The 16,738-nt window shown below is 50.2% G+C and overlaps 1 long non-coding RNA gene across 1 annotated transcript in view; it reads right to left on the bottom strand.

Annotated features, from left to right (window-relative positions):
- The window catches only part of LOC134986431 (uncharacterized), a 56,253-nt gene that overhangs the window by 28,291 nt on the left and 11,224 nt on the right, over positions 1-16,738 (bottom strand). The window contains exon 2 of the long non-coding RNA XR_010192355.1: positions 14,766-14,882. This is a non-coding gene — a long non-coding RNA (uncharacterized LOC134986431). The remainder of the gene's footprint in view (positions 1-14,765; positions 14,883-16,738) is intronic.

The raw sequence follows: 16,738 nt of genomic DNA, 5'->3' as shown, positions 1-16,738 counted from the left end.
GGCATGTTTGTGGCGTCAAAACAGCAACTAAATAGTCTGAAGTGATCGCAAGGTAGGAGTAGGTCTGCAGCTACTCTGCAACTGCACAATTTTTTTTGTAGCAGCGTTGCGATCCTTTTGTTCGCACTTCTGCTAAGCTAAGATACACTCCCAGAGGGTGGCGGCTTAGCGTTTGCACTGCTGCTAAAAGCAGCTAGCGAGCGAGCAACTCGGAATGAGGACCATTGTTTTGTCCAACTACTAACAAATTTGCTGCTGCAATAAACTCTGCATTAAGCCCTATGTGCACACTGCTTATTTGCTACTAACTGTGCTTCACAACCCCCTGCACTACTTAGCCGTATCCATTAATACCAGCCAATCAGCTCCTAACTTCCATGTTACAGGCTGTGTTTGAAAAATTACAGTTAGGAGCTAGTTGGCTCGTGCAATTTATCACTCACAGTGAAATTTATCACTCATTGATAAATAAGGGCACATGTTCTGACAATAAAAAATTATACAAAATCCAATGCTTCCTATCGTCTCCAGCCTTTCGCCTGGCCGTCTTGTCCAGCATCAGGAGCATTATCCACCTTGGTGAAGCTAAGAATTTTCAGGTGAGCTGTCTGCCTCGCCAACATGCCTACATGCGTGTAACGCCTACTGCTGCTGGCGCTGCTGTTGTTGCTGCTGGGAGTCGATGGTCATCCCAGAGGGGAAGTCGTAAGCCCACTTGTACTACTTCCAGTAAGCAATTGACTGTTCAACAGTCCTTTGCGAGGAAGATGAAATATCACAGCAGTCATCTTGCTGCAAAGCGGATAACTGAGGCCTTGGCATCCTGGGTGGTGAGAAACGTGGTTCCGGTATCCATCATTACTGCAGAGCCAACTAGAGACTTGTTGGAGGTACTGTGTCCCCGGTACCAAATACCATCTAGGTTCCATTTCTCTAGGCAGGCGATACCGAAAATGTACACAGACCTCAGAAAAAGAGTCACCAGTGTCCTAAAAAATGCAGCTGTACCCAATGTCCACTTAACCACGGACATGTGGACAAGTGGAGCAGGGCAGGGTCAGGACTATATGACTGTGACAGCCCACTGGGTAGATGTATGGACTCCCGCCGCAAGAACAGCAGCGGCGGCACCAGTAGCAGCATCTCGCAAACGCCAACTCTTTCCTAGGCAGGCTACGCTTTGTATCACCGGTTTCCAGAATACGCACACAGCTGAAAACCTCTTACGGCAACTGAGGAAGATCATCGCAGAATGGCTTACCCCAATTGGACTCTCCTGTGGATTTGTGGCATCGGACAACGCCAGCAATATTGTGTGTGCATTAAATATGGGCAAATTCCAGCACGTCCCATGTTTTGCACATACCTTGAATTTGGTGGTGCAGAATTTTTTTAAAAATGACAGGGGCGTGCAAGAGATGCTGTCGGTGGCCAGAAGAATTGCGGGACACTTTCGGCGTACAGGCACCACGTACAGAAGACTGGAGCACCACCAAAAACTACTGAACCTGCCCTGCCATCATCTGAAGCAAGAAGTGGTAACGAGGTGGAATTCAACCCTCTATATGCTTCAGAGGTTGGAGGAGCAGCAAAATGCCATTCAAGCCTATACAATTGAGCACGATATAGGAGGTGGAATGCACCTGTCTCAAGCGCAGTGGAGAATGATTTCAACGTTGTGCAAGGTTCTGATGCCCTTTGAACTTGCCACACGTGAAGTCAGTTCAGACACTGCCAGCCTGAGTCAGGTCATTCCCCTCATCAGGCTTTTGCAGAAGAAGCTGGAGACATTGAAGGAGGAGCTAACACGGAGCGATTCCGCTAGGCATGTGGGACTTGTGGATGGAGCCCTTAATTCGCTTAACAAGGATTCACGGGTGGTCAATCTGTTGAAATCAGAGCACTACATTTTGGCCACCATGCTCGATCCTAGATTTAAAGCCTACCTTGGATCTCTCTTTCCGGCAGACACAAGTCTGCTGGGGTTGAAAGACCTGCTGGTGAGAAAATTGTCAAGTCAAGCGGAACGCGACCTGTCAACATCTCCTCCTTCACATTCTCCCGCAACTGGGCGTGCGAGGAAAAGGCTCAGAATTCCGAGCCCACCCGCTGGCGGTGATGCAGGGCAGTCTGGAGCGACTGCTGATGCTGACATCTGGTCCGGACTGAAGGACCTGACAACGATTACGGACATGTCGTCTACTGTCACTGCATATGTTTCTCTCAACATTGAAAGAATGGTGGAGGATTATATGAGTGACTGCATCCAAGTAGGCACGTCACACAGTCCGTACTTATACTGGCAGGAAAAAGAGGCAATTTGGAGGCCCTTGCACAAACTGGCTTTATTCTACCTAAGTTGCCCTCCCACAAGTGTGTACTCCGAAAGAGTGTTTAGTGCCGCCGCTCACCTTGTCAGCAATCGGCGTACGAGGTTACATCCAGAAAATGTGGAGAAGATGATGTTCATTAAAATGAATTATAATCAATTCCTCCGCGGAGACATTGACCAGCAGCAATTGCCTCCACAAAGTACACAGGGAGCTGAGATGGTGGATTCCAGTGGGGACGAATTGATAATCTGTGAGGAGGGGGATGTACACGGTGATATATCGGAGGATGATGATGAGGTGGACATCTTGCCTCTGTAGAGCCAGTTTGTGCAAGGAGAGATTAATTGCTTCTTTTTTGGGGGGGGGTCCAAACCAACCCGTCATATCAGTCACAGTCGTGTGGCAGACCCTGTCACTGAAATGATGGGTTGGTTAAAGTGTGCATGTCCTGTTTTGTTTATACAACATAAGGGTGGGTGGGAGGGCCCAAGGACAATTCCATCTTGCACCTCTTTTTTCTTTTATTTTTCTTTGCGTCATGTGCTGTTTGGGGAGGGTTTTTTGGAAGGGCCATCCTGCGTGACACTGCAGTGCCACTCCTAGATGGGCCCGGTGTTTGTGTCGGCCACTAGGGTCGCTTATCTTACTCACACAGTCAGCTACCTCATTGCGCCTCTTTTTTTCTTTGCGTCATGTGCTGTTTGGGGAGGGTTTTTTGGAAGGGACATCCTGCGTGACACTGCAGTGCCACTCCTAGATGGGCCCGGTGTTTGTGTCGGCCACTAGGGTCGCTTATCTTACTCACACAGTCAGCTACCTCATTGCGCCTCTTTTTTTCTTTGCGTCATGTGCTGTTTGGGGAGGGTTTTTTGGAAGGGACATCCTGCGTGACACTGCAGTGCCACTCCTAGATGGGCCCGGTGTTTGTGTCGGCCACTAGGGTCGCTTATCTTACTCACACAGCTACCTCATTGCGCCTCTTTTTTTCTTTGCGTCATGTGCTGTTTGGGGAGGGTTTTTTGGAAGGGACATCCTGCGTGACACTGCAGTGCCACTCCTAGATGGGCCCGGTGTTTGTGTCGGCCACTAGGGTCGCTTATCTTACTCACACAGCGACCTCGGTGCAAATTTTAGGACTAAAAATAATATTGTGAGGTGTGAGGTATTCAGAATAGACTGAAAATGAGTGGAAATTATGGTTTTTGAGGTTAATAATACTTTGGGATCAAAATGACCCCCAAATTCTATGATTTAAGCTGTTTTTTAGGGTTTTTTGAAAAAAACACCCGAATCCAAAACACACCCGAATCCGACAAAAAAAATTCGGTAAGGTTTTGCCAAAACGCGGTCGAACCCAAAACACGGCCGCGGAACCGAACCCAAAACCAAAACACAAAACCCGAAAAATTTCCGGCGCTCATCTCTATTCAGCGTGTGACCATTGCGGTGGGGGCTGCTGGAAGAAGACCCCAATCAGAAGCTTTGGAGAAATACTGTATATGCACAGCAGCCTGACACACACACACATATACATATACACAGTGGCGGAACTAGCGAGCGGTGGGCCCATGTGCGACAAAATGGCTTGGGCCCCCCCCCCAATCCCATCCAAGTCCACCCCCTCACCCCTGGAGAGGATCTGGTGAAGGGGACCTGCTCAGGGAAGTGGATACCTAGCAACAGTGCTGTAACTAGACAATTTAGCACTGTGTGCAAGAAACGGCATCGGAGCCCCACCCTTGCATGCAAAACAGGGGCAGTGCGCGCCGTACATAGTGGCGTGGCTTCGTGGGGGAAGGGGTGTGGCCACAAAATAATACCAATTCATAAAACGTTGCACAGTAGTCTCCATTATTCAAATTACGCCACACAGTAGCACCACTACACCAGGTAGAGAAGAAGGAAAGAAAGGAAAGAAAGGAAGAAAAGAAAGAAAGAAAGAAAGAAAGAAAGAAAGAAAGAAAGAAAGAAAGAAAGAAAGAAAGAAAGAAAGAAAGAAAGAAAGAAAGAAAGAAAGAAAGAAAGAAAGAAAGAAAGAAAGAAAGAAAGAAAGAAAGAATTATACTTACCCGCTCCGCAGGCTCCTCGGTGCAGCGTCAGACGATTCCCTGGCAGGAGAGAAGGAGGAGGAGGGAGGTGGAGGAGGGAGCCGCAGCAGCGCTGTGTTATTGGTGGAGGCGCTGCTGCCCCTCTGCTTCACTATAGGCTATTCTCAGAAGACAGCCTATAGTGAAGCAGAGGGGCAGCAGCAGCAGCGCCTCCACCAGTAACAAAGCGCTGCTGCGGCTCCTTCCTCCTACCCCCGTACCGCTGCTCCTCTCCTCTCTGGGCGGCTGTGCGCTGCAGGCAGCGGTTGCCCGCAGCGCACAGCGGCATGTAATGAGTCAGTTTGACTCATTACATGCTTTGGGCCCCTGGACAGAGGCGGGCCCCAGTGCAACGCACTGGTTGCACTGGCGGTAGTTCCGCCTCTGCATATACACACAGCATAGCGGCTGACACACGCACACATATACGGACAGTAGCCTGACACACACCCACATATACACACAGCACAGTGGCCTGACATGCACACATATGTAGAGTGGCCTGACACGCACATATATACACACACACACACACAACGGCCTGACACACACACATATACACACAGCACTGCAGCCTAACACACACACATACGCACAGTGGGGTATGGGTCATTGGATAGACACAACTTAGGTTGACAGTCATTAGGTCAACAAGCATTAGGTCGACATGTAGTAGGTCGACAGGTCAAAAGGTCGACATGTTTTTTTTTTTTTTTTTTTTTACTGTTTTTGGCGTCGTTTGTGCTTTGGGCAAGGTTACCGTTCCAATCGTAGTCCACGTGGATCGTTAAATATGAAAAAAATCCAAAAAATGAAAAAGAAAAAAAAAAGTGAAAAAAACATGTTGACCTATTGACCATGTCGACCTAAGCTGTGTCGACCTAACAACCGTATCCCGCACAGTGACTTGACACATGCACATATACACAAAGCGGCCTAACACACACATATATGCACAGTTGCCTGACACACACACATACGCACAGTGGCCTGACACACACACTCACATACACTTGCACGGAGGCGTGACAACACACATACGCACAGCTGCCAGACACACACATATATACGAACAGCGGCCTAACACACACACACATATACGCACAGCGGCCTGACACACATACTCACGCAAAGCAGCCTGACAGACACTCACATACACACGCACGGCAGCCTGACACACACAAATATATACACAGCGGCCTGACACACACACACACACACACACACACCAGGAGCAGTCCTTGGTGCGGGAAAGCAGTGCCTGCGCCCGGGGCGCTGCGGCCTGGGGGTGCGGCCGCAGGCACCGCCGCCTGCCCGCACCCCGCTCCCAGGCTGTAGCGGACGCCGTGGGCTGTGTGGGCGTCCACTGCAGCCGGCTCCAGTGACAGACACTAGAGGTCATTATTGACCTCTAGTGTCTGTGCGGCGCTGCTATGGGAGAGACGTCATGACGTCTCTCCCATAGACAGGAGCTGCGGGAGGCAAGAGACGGAGCAGCAGCAGCAGCAGTGGCGGTCGGGAAGCAGTGGTAAGTATTGATTATTATTTTTTGTGTGTGTGTGTTTTATAGCGGCAGGGGGCACAGCAGCAGAGGGCACAACTCCAGGGGGCACAGCAGCAAAGGGCACAACTCCAGGGGGCATGCAGCAGAGGGCACAACTAGAGGGGGCACAGCAGCAGAGGGCACAACTACAGGGGACACAGCAGCAGAGGGCACAACTACAGGGGACACAACAACTGGGGCAAACCTACTGGGGGCACAGCTACTGGGGGCAAAGCAGCAAGCGACGGGGCACAACTAATGGGGGCACAGCTACTGGGGGCACAGCTACTGGGGGCAAATCCACTGGGGGGCACAACTACTTGGGGCAAATCTGGGGGCATTACTGTGGCCACGCCCATATTTTTGGGCGCGCTCAAACTGTTTTACCGCGGGTGGGGGGCAGTGGAAAGTTTCGCACTGGGCGCCACAAGGTGTAGAACCGGCCCTAACACACACATATACGCACAGCAGCTTAACACACATAAGCACATACGCACATGCATACCTTCCAACATCGAGGAAGGCGTGACCTCGAGAAAATTGGGTATGGCTTAGCAGGATGACACGCCAGCAAGCAACGCCTCACAATTTCGTCACTTAGGAGGCATGCCCAGCTCTCTGTCTCTCGTGAACACACGCATGCGCACAGCATCTATTCTCTGTTGCTCTGCTATGCTGAGCAGAATGACAGGAGCCTCCCAACTACCCCCCATGGGACACTGCATTGGTCTGACACACACACATACATATACACATGCACAGCGGTCTGACATACACACACACACACACACACACACACACATATATGCCTGACACACACACACACACATACGACATGTGAGGGGCAGCACCGGGCTCCCTCACCTCTATAATTTTGTCCTCCTGTTGTTGGACTGTAGGGTCAGGCTGCTCCTTCCACATCTGTAGAGGCTTTTCCCCTGCCATGAGCAGCCAGCTTCTCCTTGTCCTGCTGTATGGGACAGGAGGAGGAGGGGGGGGGGGATTAGGACAGCGAGTGATGGGAGGTTGGGGGGGGGGGACTAAACCAGTGAGAGATGGGAGGGGGGGGGGGGAATTAGGCCAGAGAGGGATGCAAGGAGGAGTGGGGGGATTAGACCAGTGAGGGATGGGAAGAGTAGGGGGGGGGGGGGGGATTAGGCCAGAGAGTGTCGGGAGGAGGAGCGGGGGATCAGGCCAGAGGAGAAGGAGGGGGATTAGGCCAGACAGGGATGGGAGAAGGGGAGGATTAGGCTAGAGAGGGACGGGAGGAGGGGTGGGGGTTAGGCCAGAGAGGGACGGGAGGAGGGGTGCTGGTTAGGCCAGAGTGGGACAGGAGGAGGAGTGGGGGATTAGGTCAGAGAGGGATGGGGGGGATTAGGTCAGAGAGGGACGGGCGGGGATTAGGTCAGAGAGGGAAGGCAGTGGGGGGAAAGCAGGGTGTGGATAGCTGGGGGGCTAGGGTGCTACATATTGTTTGCACACAGCACCTATGATTATGTTGCCTTCTGCCAGTATAAAGGGGGGGGGGGGGGAGTGAGAGCCAGTGCGGGATCACTTGATTTTAGACATAACCGAGCGGGATCTGGTGGGTGCAAAATGGGGGGAGGCATGTGGAGGGGGTTGGTGACCACAGAACAACAGTAATAGCTAAGGAGGAGTGGGATGTGAATGGTGAGAGCCGGCGGAGGGAGCGGGGGCATAGCTGCCAGCTACTGCTGCTACTGGTAGCCGGCAGAATAGACTAGAGCGCCGCTGCTGCTGAGGGGGTTCCTTTGCGGGCCACAGAATAACGGGAAGATCTGGGGAGGGGTGGGTGAATGGTGAGAGTTAATGGAGGGTGGGAGTGGGGGGGGGTGCGGGGGCATGGCTGCGGCTGCTGTTACTGTAGCCGGGACTCCGGGGAGGGGGGGGGGACTTGGGGGTGCGGTGGCATGGCTGCTGATACTGTAGCCGGGACTAGGGGGTGGGCGGGGTGCGGGGGCATGGCTGCGGCAGCCGATACTGTAGCAGGGACTCCAGGGGGGGGGGGAAGGGGGGGGGCATGGCTGCGGCTGCTGTTACTCTAGCCGGGAGGAGGAGGGGGGGGGAGGGGTGCGGGGGCATGGCTGCGGCTGCTGTAACTGTAGCCGGGACTCCGGGGGGGGGGACTTGGGGGGGCGGTGGCATGGCTGTGGCTGCTGATACTGTAGGCAGGACTAGGGGGGGGGCGGGTTGCGGTGGCATGGCTGCGGCTGCTGTTACTGTAGCCGAGACTCCGGGGGGGGGGGAAACTTGGGGGTGCGGTAGCATGGCTGCGGCTACTGATACTGTATCCTGGACTAGGGGGGCTGGTGGGCAGGGTGCAGGGGCATGGCTGCGGCTGCTTTCACTGTAGCCGGGGGGGGGGTGCTGCGGGGGCATGACTGCGGCACTTTGTGTGGTGATGCGGGGGCATGCCGGGACTCCGGGGGGGGGGGGGCGGGTGTGTGGGGGCATGGCTGTGGGTGCTGTCACTGTAGCCGGGGGGGTGGGGTGCGGGGGGCATGGCTGCGGGACTCCAGGGGGGGGGTGCGGGGGCACGGCTGCGGCATGGTTGGCACCTGATACTGCAGCCGTTGATACTGCAGCCAGGACTCGGGGGGGGGGGGGGGGGGGTGCCGGGTCATGTCTGCGGCAGCTGTAGCCGGGACTCCGTGGGGCGGGGGCATGGCTGCAGGACTCCAGTTGGGGGGGGGGGGGGGAGTGCGGCTGCTGTTACTGTTGCCAGGACTCCGGGGGGGCGGGGGTGTGGGGGCATGGTTGCGCCGGCTGTCACTGTAGCTGGGACTCGGGGGGGGGGGCATGGCCTCGGCTGCTGACACTGTAGCTGGGAGGGGTGCGGTGGCATGGCTGCGGCCGTCTGCTAACACTGTAGACGGGACTCAGGGGGAATGTCTGCGGCCGACTGCTGTCACTGTGGCTGGGACTCCAGGGGGGAGGGGGGATGCGGGGGCATGGCTGCGGCTGCTAGGGGGGGGGGGGGGTCGGTGACTAACTCATCACTCACTTCAGCTCTGTAATGGGTCGGCGGCATGCTGCTGGGGCAAGCGGTTCCCCTGTGGCGGAGACCCCTCTGGAGCTAAGTGTCCAGTCAGCGGAGTCAGTGGCTCAGACACCGCAGGACGGACACTGCTCCCCCATTAGTCCCTCGCTGCAGGCAGGCTGTTGCCAACAGCCTCCTGTAAAAAAATAAACTCTAATTTCAAACTTTTCCAGGAAATCTCAGGAGAGCTCCCCTAGCTGTGACCAGCTCCTCCGGGCACATTTTCTAAACTGAGTCTGGCAGGAGGGGCATAGAGGGAGGAGCCAGCCCACATTCTCAAACTCTTAAAGTGCTAATGTGGACCCCAGCATCCTCTAGGACGTAAGAGAAATATAGCCTATTGTGAATGATTTTTCAACAGGCAAGAACAGCTTGTTCTGCACTGTGGTGGAGGTCCTGTCTTGAAAAAGGCCATTGTACTTGGCTGAAACGTCAACTTGCTATGTCACACTGATATTGTAATACAAAACTCGAAATTGAAAGAAACCCTGGAAAGTGTGTGGGACGCCACTAGTGAGCCCCTATTGGAGCCAACAATATCAGCAGGACCCTGCAGCAAACTGTCCTAAAACTGTGGGGGGTTACCCTCCTCTCCCTAGCTGCAGGGTGACATAATCAGCAGCAGTGACAGCCATCTGACAGGCACTAGGACCCAGGAGGGGATGACCACAGTCAGGCAGAGTGAGAAGCCTGGGTTACTGAGGATTGGCTAGTGCTTGGCGGGAAGAGCTGAGGAGATGGCAGGGAGGAACGCTGCTGTTCTACCTTGCTGAAAAACAAGTTCCCTGAGGTGATGGGGAGAGACAGCAGCCACATATATCTGCTGAAATAGAGGGAAGAGGTGCTGCCCAGTGTCCCATTGACAGAGAGTGTTGGGAGCGGAGCGCTGACTGGAACGCCTGGGAGAGACGGAGATCGGCTACAGGCGGTGCGGGTGCCAGCCGCAGACAGGTATCACAGAGAGACACAATAATCATTAGTCAGAGTCAACCAGGGGCCGCATCAGAGAGTAACTGGCCAGACAGCCACAAAACAAGGGCCAACCTCAGTATCCATCAGTGCTGGTTATCCGCTGACAAGCCATCACTAACCAGCCACAACTGATTATCAGCTCACTTGACTACCGCCCAGCACCTCACTCGTGACATCTCAGAGAGAGACAGACGGAGACATTACTGCATTCCAAAAAGGGGAGCAGGCAGCTCCATTTCCCAGCACCCAGTGGTTAGTGACTGAGATACCTGTGTAGACAGGGTGCTTCAGTGAGACTCATTCCTGCCAGCATCAGTTAAGAGACTCATAATCAGACTGGCTCACAGGGAGCCTTGCTGGTATCTGTTGTTCCGCAAGCCTCAGGATTTTCTTTAACTTTTCTTCTGCTAGAAACTGCTGTTACTTATATCCCTCACCAGAGAACTGCTATACTTGTCCTTTCACTGCTTAAATAGTTTATCTTGTGTGAATACTAAGGAACTGCATATCTTACATGCGATCTGAACTATGGGGGTAATTCAGAGTTGATCGCAGCAGCCAATTTGTTAGCAGTTGGGCAAGACCATGGGAGTCATTCCGACCCGTTCGCACGCTGTGGTTCGTTGCAGTGGTGCAAACGGGTCGGTTCTGCGCATGCGCGGTGGCTGCATTGTGTAGGCGTGTCATTGCCCAATGATGGGTGTCGCCGGACAGCGACACTGCGTACGAAGAAAGTGGTCACTGCGGCGACCACAAGAAGATTGACAGGAGGAAGGCGTTCCGGGGCGTCAACGGACCGTTTTCCTGGAGGGGTTTAGCAAACACAGGCGTGTCCAGGCGTTTGGTGGGCGGATGTCTGACATCAATTCCGGGACCATCATTGCTGGATCGATCGCACAAGGTAAGTAACTGCAGGGCTAGTCTTGTTTTACACAAAACTTTTTAGCATAGCGGGGCTGCACAAGCGATTCACAAAAGCCTATGCAGTTTTACACAAGGTCTAGCGACACTTTTCAGTCGCACTGCTGATCGTTGAGTGATTGACAGGAAGTGGGTGTTTCTGGGTGGTAACTGACCGTTTTTGGGGAGTGTGTGTAAAAACGCAGGAGTGCCAGATAAAAACGCAGGAGTGGCTGGGGAAACGGGGGAGTGGCTGGCCGAATGCAGGGCATGTTTGTGGCGTCAAAACAGCAACTAAATAGTCTGAAGTGATCGCAAGGTAGGAGTAGGTCTGCAGCTACTCTGCAACTGCACAATTTTTTTTGTAGCAGCGTTGCGATCCTTTTGTTCGCACTTCTGCTAAGCTAAGATACACTCCCACAGGGTGGCGGCTTAGCGTTTGCACTGCTGCTAAAAGCAGCTAGCGAGCGAGCAACTCGGAATGAGGACCATTGTTTTGTCCAACTACTAACAAATTTGCTGCTGCAATAAACTCTGCATTAAGCCCTATGTGCACACTGCTTATTTGCTACTAACTGTGCTTCACAACCCCCTGCACTACTTAGCCGTATCCATTAATACCAGCCAATCAGCTCCTAACTTCCATGTTACAGGCTGTGTTTGAAAAATTACAGTTAGGAGCTAGTTGGCTCGTGCAATTTATCACTCACAGTGAAATTTATCACTCATTGATAAATAAGGGCACATGTTCTGACAATAAAAAATTATACAAAATCCAATGCTTCCTATCGTCTCCAGCCTTTCGCCTGGCCGTCTTGTCCAGCATCAGGAGCATTATCCACCTTGGTGAAGCTAAGAATTTTCAGGTGAGCTGTCTGCCTCGCCTACATCTATCCGTGCCATCTGCCTGGGAACAAACCCCTCCACCATCTTCCAGAGTTCTCCGTCTTCACACTCTTCCTCCTCCTCCCCTAGCTTCACTATAGGGTTGTGAGGAAGATCGGGATCCAAAAACCATTTAGAAAGGGCATCTGCATTTAGGTGCCGTTTCCCAGGAAAATGCTGTACGTCAAATTGAAATGGCTGTAAGGCCAAAAACCAACGGATCACACGGGCATTTACTTCCTTGTTCATGTGCATCCATTGTAAGGGTGCATGGTCTGTGATTAACCAAAATTCTTGCCACAACAAATAATATTTCAGTGATTCTACTGACCATTTAATCGCCAAGCACTACTGTTCCACAGTTGAGTGCTTGCGTTCTCTGGGCAGCAATTTCCGGATAACGTTGAGGATGGGTTTCTCTTTCCCATCTACTTCTTGGGAAAGGACTGCATCTAACCCTGTCCCAGATGCATCCATCTGTAATATAAACTGCTTCCTGAAATCAGGAGCCTGTAAAGCAGGCTCTGCACATATATTAAGGCATGCCTTAAATCCTGCCATGCAGCATCAGCTGGTCTAGACCATATTATTTTATCTGGGGACTGTCTTCAGACACTCAGTGTTGCCACCCTAGTAGCAAAATCATGAATAAACCTGCGATAATAGCCTACTATACCCAGAAATGTCCTGAGTTGTTACTTACATTTTGGTTTAGGCCATGGGTCTTCAACCTGTGGCCCTCCAGCTACTGTGAAACTACACATCTTAGCATGCACTGACACAGTTTACCTATTAAGGTATGCTAAACAGAGACAGTGCATGATGGGATGTGTAGTTCCACAGCAGCTGGAGGGCCGCAGGTTGAAAACCCGTAGTTTGCCATGCAAGCACTGCTTCCATTTTACTAGGTTGAGGCTTAACTTTCCCTTTGCCTACAATATAATCCAAATACTTCACCTCCACCATTCCGATAGTACACTTCTCTGGGTTAGCTGTGAAACCCTGTCCCTGTAGAGACTGTAACACTGCCTCCACCTTCAGAAGGTGTGACTCCCAGTCAAGGCCCGTACACACTGGTCGATATATCGTCCGTTCTCCTGAACGGCCGATATATCGCGGGACCGTCGGCCAGTGTGTACAGCCGATACGTCTGTGAACTCTGTCGTTCACAGACGTATCGCGTCGGCCCTGCAGCACAGCCGATGGCCAATATATCTACCGATATATTGGCGCGTCGCTGTGTGTGTATGGGGCGGTCGCCCGACCGCCCGTACACATGCTGCGGCGGCCGGCGGTGATTGACAGCTGAACTGGGCGGGCGTGTGTACACGCCCGCCCAGTTCATGACGTCAGTCCCTGACGGATCGGGCAGTGTGTATGCACAGCACACTGCCCGATCCGTCCATAGAAATATCTGCAGATCAATTGATCTGCAGATATATCTATTAGTGTGTACCCACCTTCAGAGCTAAAAATGAAAATGTCATCTAAACATGCCACGGCATATTCTCTATTAGACGAGAGCAATTTGTTCAGTTGCAGGGGCTCCATGTAAACCAAAGGGCAGTACTTTATACTGGAAGAGACCCACAGGGGTGGAAAAGGCTGCTTGGCCTTGGCAGCTTCAGCCAAAGGATTTTGTTAGTCAAGAGTAGTGAGACACTGACTTTTTGCAAAATGTTCTACTAATTCGTCAGCTCAGGGCATAGGGTAGGAGTCAAACTGAGAAACTTTATTTAATTTTCTGAAAACATTACAGAAGCTTAAGGCACCCAAAGGCTTAGGCACTAAGACAATGAGATTATTCCATTCACTGTTTGACTCCTCTATGATGCCTAGATGCAGCATCTCCTCCACTTACCGTTTACTGCAGCCTGTTTAGCCTCACGAATGCAATATGGCCTCTGTTTTATTACCACCCCGGGTGGAGTAATACTATCATGTTGTATGATTTGGGTTTTCACCGGTATTGCCGAAAACACATACTGGTACTGTGCTACTAATTGGTATATTCAATAATTGTCAGAAGCTGCCATCTAGTCGGAAAGACGGCAGCTTCCGACAGGTTTAGGTCGGAAGGGGTTCTGACCTATTCAATAGGGGGCCATTTTTTCCAACAAGTCGGGAATTCCTGACTTGTCAGAAAGCTGTTGGAATGCAGCTACCGATCCACGTGTATTGTTGAGAGCACGGCCAAACCCAACAGGTTTTAGCCCCATTTCCGACAATGTCAATCCGACTTTGCCATTGAATACTGACCTGTTGGATCCCAGCCCTAAGTCGACCAATTTTTTTTTCTGGCTGAGATTCAAGGTTTCTTCCATGGGAACCTAACAATCTGGGGTTTTCATGGCCACTAAAGAGGGTTGACTGATATTTTCTTAACAGGGTTTTAGTAAATTCACATGGCAGATTTAGACTTACTTCCTTTTACCCTCTTTCGAACCTTATAGATAACAGGTCTCTAATATCTCATAAAGGCCTGACCACTAGGCATACATTTTAATTTCAGTGGTGGGTACGAGAACCAGTACCTTATCTCCTGGTTTAAAGGACCAATTGACTGCAGTAACTTCATAAATACGTTTTTGACGCTGTTGAGCCCTGTTCAGATGCTCATTCAGAAGTAGCTCAATTTGCTGTAAATGGTCATAAAGTTGTGCCACAAACTGAATGATGTTAGACTCTTGGGGTGACTGCTACTCCCACCCTTCTTGTACTGGATCTAAAATTTCCCTGGGTTGCCCTGCAACAAATTCAGCAAAATCTTTCATCACCCCCTCCATGTTACACTGCTTTTCCACTTTGTGGACAAGCTTAGCAGCCTTAATTAACTCTCTCTGGTGTGTCAGTTTCATAAAACAGATTAGTATACCACTTTTGTGTGCAATTTCTCTGCCTTACTGGCCACTCAATCTGCAAATCATCACACTTAGCAACATTCCTGGCCTTCAAGCCATATATAAAAGTAAATGATTACTTACTTAACTGGCTGCTGATAGTGAATCTCAAACTTAATTTAGTGCCAGGTCCTTTTCTGCGTAGTAGCATCCAGCAATGTGGTCCCTGTTTGGGCACCAAATGTGACAAGGACTCCATCACTGGTTAAAATTCAAACAGCATGTTTATTCTTTTTCCACAGGTTAGGTCAATCACATGGTGTAACAGCAGTTCATAGCAGGTTACAGGTCACAGCATAACATTCCATGTTCTGACAATCAAAAATTATACAGAATCCAATGGCTCCTAGTATAACCCCATACCTTCAGCCTATCGCCTGACCAGCTTGTCCAGCATCATGAGCATTATCCCTGTGTACTGACAGCATTTTTAAGGCTAGCTAACAGGTGCTACTAATCAGTCAGCTGCAGTTTCATTTCTGAACTTCTAATATATATATAATGGTTAGCATTACCGACTCACAGCACTGAGGTCACGGGTTTGATTCCAACAAGGCCCTGACTATGTGGACTTTTTTTTTTATAGCCGGACAGTCAAACAAACAGACCAATTAATTTTATATATTAGATATACATATGTGGCCCTGGCCACGAAAGGGGTGGATTTAGTTTAAACCCTGTCTGTATGTTAAGTTTAATAATGAAGGGCATGTGCAACAAGTTTGGTCCAGATCCATCAAGCCATGTAGGAGCCAATTAACATACATACATAGTTCCACTTTTGGTATTTATACTGTATTTAGATAGATAGAGATATATGTACAATTCATTCTATAGTACATGTATTGCTTTTACATAAAGTGGTGCTTCAACATATCATCCAATAACAATTATACAGTATATATTCAAAGTATTTTGCTTAACAAATGTTGGGGATACAAAACGCAAATGGGCTGCAATATTGTGCTTAGGTAAAAGTCGGTTGAAAAACATTGCTCTGAAGCAAAGTACATAAAATTATAAAAATATCTTGGGGAAAGCATCAAGAAATATAGGCAAATCAAAACAAAATGATAACAAATGTCCCCCATAGTGGAGTTCCCTACTTTACCCTGACTACATACCAGAGATACTGCACCTCCCGCTCATCCTGTCTTAACAAGAACAGAAAATAACACCAACGGCGTGTGAGACAGGGCAATATTTAGTAATTATCGGGCTTTAGTCTCAATAATTGTAATTGTATTCACCGCTATTTGTAGAAAAAAGAAATTAACATTCGACAAATGTATTAATATACACTTGCAGGGACAGGGACAGTGAAAGTAGCTCATTCCTGTGTTGTGTTAGGACTTAGGAGTGAAGTTATCCCGTTAGCAAACACTGCACACTTCTGTCGGGGACCTGCACAGAGCTACTGCCCATGATGTGTGATCTACTCTCCACACATTTGCAACAGCCATTGCCAGGGAGGGTTCTGGTGGAACCCTCTCCTGGTAAATTTTGAAGACTGTAGCCCATAGGCTACAATGGCTAATGCCATCATCAGACAGTGTTAGTTGCTGTGGCCAAACTCTGAAATGCTTTTCATTCTGGTGTTTAGTAAATCTGGCAACTTCACAGCCACCATAGAAACCTATGAGGGCTGTGGCTGTTGGAAATTGAGGGATTGCAGCAGATAGAGAGATATGTGCTGTGATCCCTCCTTCCTACATTGGGGAGATACTGAATATTTGTGGGTATCCCCCCCAAAATGGGCGTTTTCAGAGGATATGCCTCAAATATTGAATGATAAATACGACCCAGAGAGAGAAAGGTTTCTTATAACAATGCCTGTTATCTATAGTAAAAACATAACTATCTAAACATGCATCAATAGTGGAATAACACATCTATTATCTTATGTATCACTGAACTGGAACAGAGAACCAGCGAAGCAGAAGACACAATAATTGCCATGCAAAACCCCATTGAATTAACTAAACAAGTCTATACATTCAATGACCAATAAATCAGATGTGGAAAATCACTACAGGCAAAATAATGATTTATAGGAA

The sequence above is a fragment of the Pseudophryne corroboree genome, chromosome 1 (assembly GCF_028390025.1).
Source record: "Pseudophryne corroboree isolate aPseCor3 chromosome 1, aPseCor3.hap2, whole genome shotgun sequence".
NCBI classification, from domain to species: Eukaryota; Metazoa; Chordata; class Amphibia; order Anura; family Myobatrachidae; genus Pseudophryne; species Pseudophryne corroboree.
Note: the sequence above shows the minus strand (reverse complement) of the source record. Positions and strands in the feature narration are given on the sequence as shown.